Genomic DNA, 7,566 nt, shown 5'->3' on the forward strand with positions numbered 1-7,566 from the left:
AATATTCCTCAAACTATTCCACAAAATAGAAACAGAAGGTGCTCTGCCCAATTGATTCTATGAAGCCACAATTACTCTGATACCTAAACCACACAAAGACCCAACAAAGAAAGAGAACTTCAGACCAATTTTCCCTTATGAATATCAATGCAAAAAAATACTCAATAAAATTCTCAAAAACTGAATCCAAGAACACATTAAAACGATAATCTGTCATCATCAAGTAGGCTTCATCTGAGGGATTCAGGAATGGTTCAATATATGGAGATCCATGAACGTAATCCACTATATAAAGAAACTCAAAGACAAAACCCACATGATCATCTATCTTATTAGATTCTGAGAAAGCATTTGACAAAATCCAACACCCCTTAATGACAAAAGTCTTGGAAAGATCAGTAATTCAAGGCCCATACCTAAACATAGTAAAAGCAATATATAGCAAACCAGTAGCTAACATCAAACTAAATGGAGAGAGGCTGGAAGCAATCCCACTAAAATCAGGGACTAGACAAGGCTGCCCACTTTCTCCCTACCTATTCTATATAGTACTTGAATTCCTAGCCAAAGCAATTAGACAACAAAAGGACATCAACAGGATATAAAATGGAAAGGAAGAAGTTAAAATATTACTATTTGCAGATGATATGATAGTATACTAATGTGAACCCCATAATTCCACCAGATAATTCCTAAACCTGATAAACAGCTTCAGTGCAGTAGCTGGATAAAAATTACCTCAAACAGATCAGTAGCCTTTCCATACCCAAAGGATAAACAGGCTGAGAAAGAAATTAGGGAAACAACACCCTTCAGAATAGTCACAAATAATATAAAATACCTTGGTGTGAGTCTAACTAAGGAAGTGAAAGATCTGCATGATAAGAACTTCAAGTCTCTGAAGAAAGAAATTAAAGAAGATCTCAGAAGATGGAAAGATCTCCCATACTCATGAATTGGTAGGATCGATACAGTAAAAATGGCCATCTTGCTGAAAGGAATTTACAGATTTAGTGCATTTCCCCATCAAAATTACAATTCAATTCCTCACAGAATTAGAAATAACAATATGCAAATTCATCTGGAATAACAAAAAAACCTATAGGATAAGGAAAAGTATTCTCAACAATAAAAGAACTTCTGGAGTAATCACCATTCCTGACCTCATTCTGCACTACAGGACAATTGTGATAAAAACTGCTTGGTATTGGTATAATGACTGGCAGAAAGATCAATGGAATAGAATTGAAGACCCAGAAATGAACCCACACAAGTATGGTCACTTGACCTTTGACAAAGGATCAAACCATCCAGTGGAAAAAAGACAGCATTTTCAACAGATGGTGCTGGCTCAATTGGCTGTAGGATACAGAAGAAAGAGAATTGACCCATTCTTATCTCCTTGTACAAAGCTCAAGTCCAGGTGGATCAAGGACCTCCACATAAAACCAGATGCCCTGAAACTAATAGAAAAGAAAGTGGGGAAGAGTCTTGAGCACATGGGCATAGGGAAAATTTCCTGAACGAATAGCTTATGCTCTAAGATCAAGGATTGACAAATGGTACCTCATAAAATTGCAAAGCTTCTATAAGGTATAGGACACTGTCAATAGAACAAAATGGCAACCAATAAATTGGGAAAAGGTCTTTATCAATGCTATATCTAATAGAGGGCTAATATCCAATACATAAAAAGAACTCAAGAAGTTAGATTCCAGAGAACCAAATAACTAAAATTGAGGTACAGAGCTATACAAAGAATTCTCAAGTGAGGAATTCTGAATGGCTGAGAAGCACCTAAATTAATGTTCAAATCCTTAGTCATCAAGGAAATTCAAATCAAAGAACTCTGAGATTCCATCGCACACCAGTCAGAATGGCTAAGATCAAAAATTCAGGTGACTGCAGATGCTGTCGAGGATGTGTCCTCCATTGCTGGTGAAATTGCAAGCTGGTAAATCCATTCTGCAGATCAGTTTGGTGGTTCCTCAGAAAATTGGACATAATTCTACTTGCAGACTCAGCAATAAAACTCCTGGACTTATACCCAGGATATGCTCCAACATGTAATAAGGACACACACAACTATGTTAATAGCAGCCTTATTTATAATAGCCAGAGGCTGGAAAGAACCCAGATGTCCCTCAACAGAGGAATGGATACAGAAAATGTGGTACTCTTACATAGTGGAGTACTTCTCAGCTATTAAAAACAATGAATTTATGAAATTCTTCGGTAAATGGATGCATCTGGAGGATATCATCCTGAGTGAGGTAACACAGTCACAAAAGAACACACATGATATTCACTCACTGATAAGTGGATATTAACCCAGAAGCCTAGAATACCTAAGATACAACTCACGAATCACATGAAACTCCAGAAGAAGGAAGACCAAAGTGTGGATACTTCGATCCTATTTAGAAGGGGGAACAAAATACCCATAGAAGGAGTTACAGAGACAAAGTGTGGGGCAGAGACTGAGGGTATGACCATCCAGAGACTGTCCCATCTGGGATCCATACCATATATAATCACCAAACACATACACTACTGTGTGGATGCCAACAAGTACTTGCTGACAGGAGCCTGATATGGGTGTCTCCTGAGAGATTCTACCAGTGCCTGACAAATTTAGAAGGGGATGCTCACAGTCATCTATTGGACTGAGCACAGGGTCCCCAATGGAGGAGCCAGAGAAAGGACCCAAGGAGCTGAAGGGGTTTGCATCTCATAGGAGGAACAGCAATATGAACCAACCAGTACCCCCAGAGCTCCCAGGGACTAAGCCACCAAACATTGAGTACACATGATGGGATTCATGGCTCCAGCTGCATATGTAGCATTGGATGTCCTAGTTGGTCATCAATGGGAGGAGAGGCCCTTAATCCTGTGAAGGCTCTATGCCCCAGTGTAGGGAAATGCCAGGGCCAGGAAGCAGGATTGAGTGGGTTGATGAACAGGGGGAGGGGGGAGAGAATAAGGGAGTTTTCAGATAGGAAACCAGAAAAGGGGATAACATTTGAAATGTAAATAAAGAAAATATCTAACAAATAAAATAAAAAAATAAATAAAGAAATTGTATCATGAAATTTGTAGGCAAATGGATGGAAGTAGAAAAAAAATCATCTTGAGTGAGGTAACCCAGTCCTGGAAAGACATATATGGTATGCATTCACTTACAAGTGTATATTAGCCATTAAGTAAATGATAACCAAGCTACAGTCTGCAGACCCAGAGAGATTAGGCAAAGAGGAGGGGGCTAAATAACAAGAAGGGCTCAAGGTTGGGATGTATTTATATCCCTGAGAAGGGGAAATGGATTTTATTGTTGTACTGGGGTGAATGGAAGTGTGATCAGGTTGTGGGGGTGGGGCAGGTGGAGATGGGATGGAGGGAGAAATAGATGGAATTGGGGAAAACTGGGGGAGGATGTAGAAACCTAGTGCATGGAAACTTCCTGGAATTTGTGAAGGTTATCCTAATGAGGAATCTTTGCAATGGGGGATATGATGTCTTAACTGGCCATCTCTTTTAGGCAAAGCTTCCATTGGTGCAACTGGGTTACATTTAATTGATATGCTGGCTAAGGGGTCCTGTGGAAATCCTCAAACAACCCAGGTTGATGCTAAAACAAAAGATTGCTCTCCACAAACTTGCATTGGGGCCCCATTGTCAAGGACCAAATCCACAGAATTCAGTGAACATGGTCAAGTTACCTATATAGAGTCTTCACACCCATGTTTTAGTCTCTTTATACAGGAAGGTTCTCTGTAGTCTACCAAAAAAAAAAATGTGGACACTCACCCAGCCATAAAACCTCTGACCTGCAATCTATCCTGCTTGTGAAGTATTTTAAGGTGATGGTGGCATTGAACTTGTGGGAATAGCTGAACGTCTGATTTTACTTAAGGCTCATTCCATGAGAAGGAACACATTCCTGACAATGCTTGGGTAATGAAGAATGAAAGACTCGATAGTTCAAAGACCTAGTATAAAGCCAAACATCACCAGGACTAATTGTGTAAGATATGAATCTATTTTCAATAAAAAGGAAATCAAAACAAAACTACAACAATCCCCAAATATCATGTAGTCTTGGACTCCCACCAGCAGGACACTGGCTGATGAGATGGTTCAATAAGTTCAGGACAGAGTAGGACATGTCACTTAACATTTCCCATTCAATCAACCATTTTATATTTCTACAAATTGAATAAACCCAAATTAGGGGAAGAAAGCTCTTAAGAGACATTAAGGACTGCAGGTCTCTAGAAGAGAGTTCCCTTTTTTTTCTTTTCTTTTTTTCCTGTGTGACTGTGATGCATATATGTTTCCTCAGCCCAATAATCACCTTCCTTTAATTGCTGATTCTGTCTGTGCTGTTTAAGATTTCTTCTCTGCTATCTGTGGAACTGAAGACTTTTTCCCAGCCTTTTAATTTTTTAATTGGAAGAGAAAATGAACCTGATCAAGATCACTGACATAACTTGTGTATTGGTTGATGCTGATTACCAACTTGACAGGATAGGTATTTTCCTGGTAAACAAGCTTTATGACAAACTTGTAAGTAGATTAGGTGAGCCTATAATCATAAGTGTGAGAGATTATAATGGTCAGGTAAATTGTAGTGGTATGCTCCACCCACTGTGGGTAGCTCCATTCCATGTCTGGGGTCCTGGACTGAATAAAAGAGAGAGAAGGCTGCACACAAGCAATCATCTCTCTCTGCTTTTCAGCTGTGGATGCAATATGTCCAGCTGCCTTAAGCTTCTGCCTTAAAGGAATCTTTACTCTTAAGTTGTTTTTGTCATGGTGATTTATCACAGTTTCAGGAAAAGTAACTGAGATGACTACATAAATGAAGAACTATAAATTAAAATATCAGGATGGCAACTTTAGCACCAAATTGTCTCAATTGGTAAAGAAATTATTAGAAAACACAAGGGAAAGGGTCTGATTATATTGTTGGCAAGAATGTAACTGGAAAAATATTCAATGAGAACAAATTCAGTATTCTTGCAGAGTTTTTGATAAACGATATCAATGTTTTATTTCTGGGTCTTCAACTGTATTCCATTGGTCAATGTTTATGTCTCTGTACCAATACCATGCAGTTTTTAATCACTATTGCTCTGTAGTAAAACTTGAGGTCAGGGATGGTGATTCCCCCAGCCTATCTTTCATAGCTAAGAATTGTTTTCACTATTCTGGGTTTTGTCTTTCCAGATAAATTTGAGAATTGCTTTTTCCATGTCTTTGAAGAATTGCATTGGGATTTTGATGGGGATTGCATTGAATCTGTAGACTGCCTTTGATAGGATGGCCATTTTTGCTGTATTAATTCTGCAAATCCATGATCATGGAAGATCTCTCCATTTTCTGGGATCTTCTTCGATTCCTTTCTTGAGAGACATGAAGTAATTGTCATACAGGCCTTTCACTTGTTTGGTTAGAGTTACCCCAAGATATTTTATATTATTTGTGGCTATTGTGAAGGGAGTTGTTTCCCTAATTTCTTTCGCAGCCTGTTCATCAGTTGTATAAAAGAAGGCTACTGATTTATTTGAGTTAATTTTATATCTAGCCACTTTGCTGAAGTTATTTATCAGCTGAAACTGTTCTCTGGTAGAATTTTTGGGGTCTCTTAAGTATACTATCATATCATCTGCAAATAGTGATTTCTGTGTTTCTCCTTTGCCAATTTGTATCCCCTTGATCTCTTTTTGTTGTCCTATTGTTCTAGCTAGCACTTTGAGTACTATATTGAATAGATATGGAAAGAGTTGGCATCCTTGTCTTGTCCCCGATTTCAGTGGGATTGCTTCAAGTATGTCTACATTTAATTTGATATTGGCTGTTGGTTTACAGTAAATTGCTTTTATTATGTTTTGGGATGGGCCTTGAATTCCTGATCTCTCCAATACTTTTAATATGAAGAGTTGTTATATTTTGTCAAATGCTTTTACTGCATCGAAGGAGATGATCATGCAATTTTTTCTTTGAGTTTGTTTTATAGTGTATTACATTAATGGATTTTCATATATCCAAGTGGATCAAGGACCTCACCATAAAACCAGATACACTGAATCTAATAGAAGAGAAAGTGGGAAAGAGCCTTGAACTTATTGGCACAGGGGAAAATTTCCTAAACAGAAATCCTATGGCTCATGCTCTAAGATCAAGAATTGATAAATGGGACCTCATGAAACTGGAAAGCTACTGTAAGTCAAAGGGCATAGTTAATAAGACAAATCAGCAAAATACAGATTGGGGAAAAAAATCTTCACTAACTCCACATCTGATAGAGGGCTAATATCCAAGATATATAAAGAACTCAATAAGCTAACCACCAAAATCCCAAACAACCCAATTAAAAAATGGGGTATAGAACTAAACCAAAAATTCACAACAGAGGAATCTTGTATGGCTGAGAAGCACCTAAAGAAATGTTCAAAGTCCTGATCAGAGAAATGCAAATCAAAATGACCCTGAGATTCAACCTTATACTAATCAGAATGACTAAGATCAAAACCTCAGGTGTCAACATATGTTGGCAAGGATTTGGAGAAGACTCCTCCATTACTGGTGGAATTGAAAACTGGTACAACCACTCTGGAAATCAATCTGTAGGTTCCTCCGAAAATTGGAAATAGGTCTACCTGAAGACCCTGCACTACTTCTCTTGGGAATATACCCAAAAGCTGCCCCACCATGCCACAGCAATATGTGTTTCATTATTTTCATAGCAGCCTTATTTGTGATAGCAAGAAGCTGGAAACAACCTAGATGTTCCATGACTGAAGAATGGATACAGAAAATGTGGTTTATTTACACAATTGAATACTACTCAGCTATTAAAAATGAGGACATCATGAGTTTTGCAGGCAAATGGATGGAGCTAGAAAATATCAATCACCCTGAGTGAGGTAACTCAGACCTAAAAGGACATGCATGGTATGTACTCACTAATAAGCGGATATTAGCAAAAAAATAATAATAAAAATAAATTTTAAAAAGGAAAGTATAGAATACCCAAGATACAGTCCACAGAACTCAAAAAGGTCAATAAGTTGAAGGATCCAAGTGAGGACTCCTCAGTCCCACTTGGTAGGAGGGAAGAAGAAAGCAATAACAAGTGGAGAGGGAGGGAGGGGCCTGGGAGGGAAAGTGGATGGGTGTTGACAGAAAGGAACCTGACTTGGTATTGGGTGAAGGAAAAGGACTGAAACCCTGAGGGCTAGCAGAAAGAATGGAAACAGGCAACCTTGGAAAGTAGGAGGTTGGGGAGACCCTCCAGTATTCACCAGAGACCTGGGAGGTGAGACACTCTCAAGTCTCAAAGGGAGGGTCTTTAGATGAAATGCCCAACAGTAGGGAGAGGGAACTTATAGAGCCCATCTCCAGTAGGAAGACAGGGCATCAAGTGAGGGAGGGGGTTGCCATTCCACAGTCAAAACTCTGACCCATATTTATTCCTGTCTGAAAGAACTGCAGGAATGGAAATGGAGAGGTGCCTGAGGAAAAGAAGATGTGGAGAGCCGTGCCGCGAGCAATCGCCATTAT

Source organism: Mus caroli, chromosome 9 (genome assembly GCF_900094665.2).
Source record: "Mus caroli chromosome 9, CAROLI_EIJ_v1.1, whole genome shotgun sequence".
Lineage (NCBI taxonomy): Eukaryota > Metazoa > Chordata > Mammalia > Rodentia > Muridae > Mus > Mus caroli.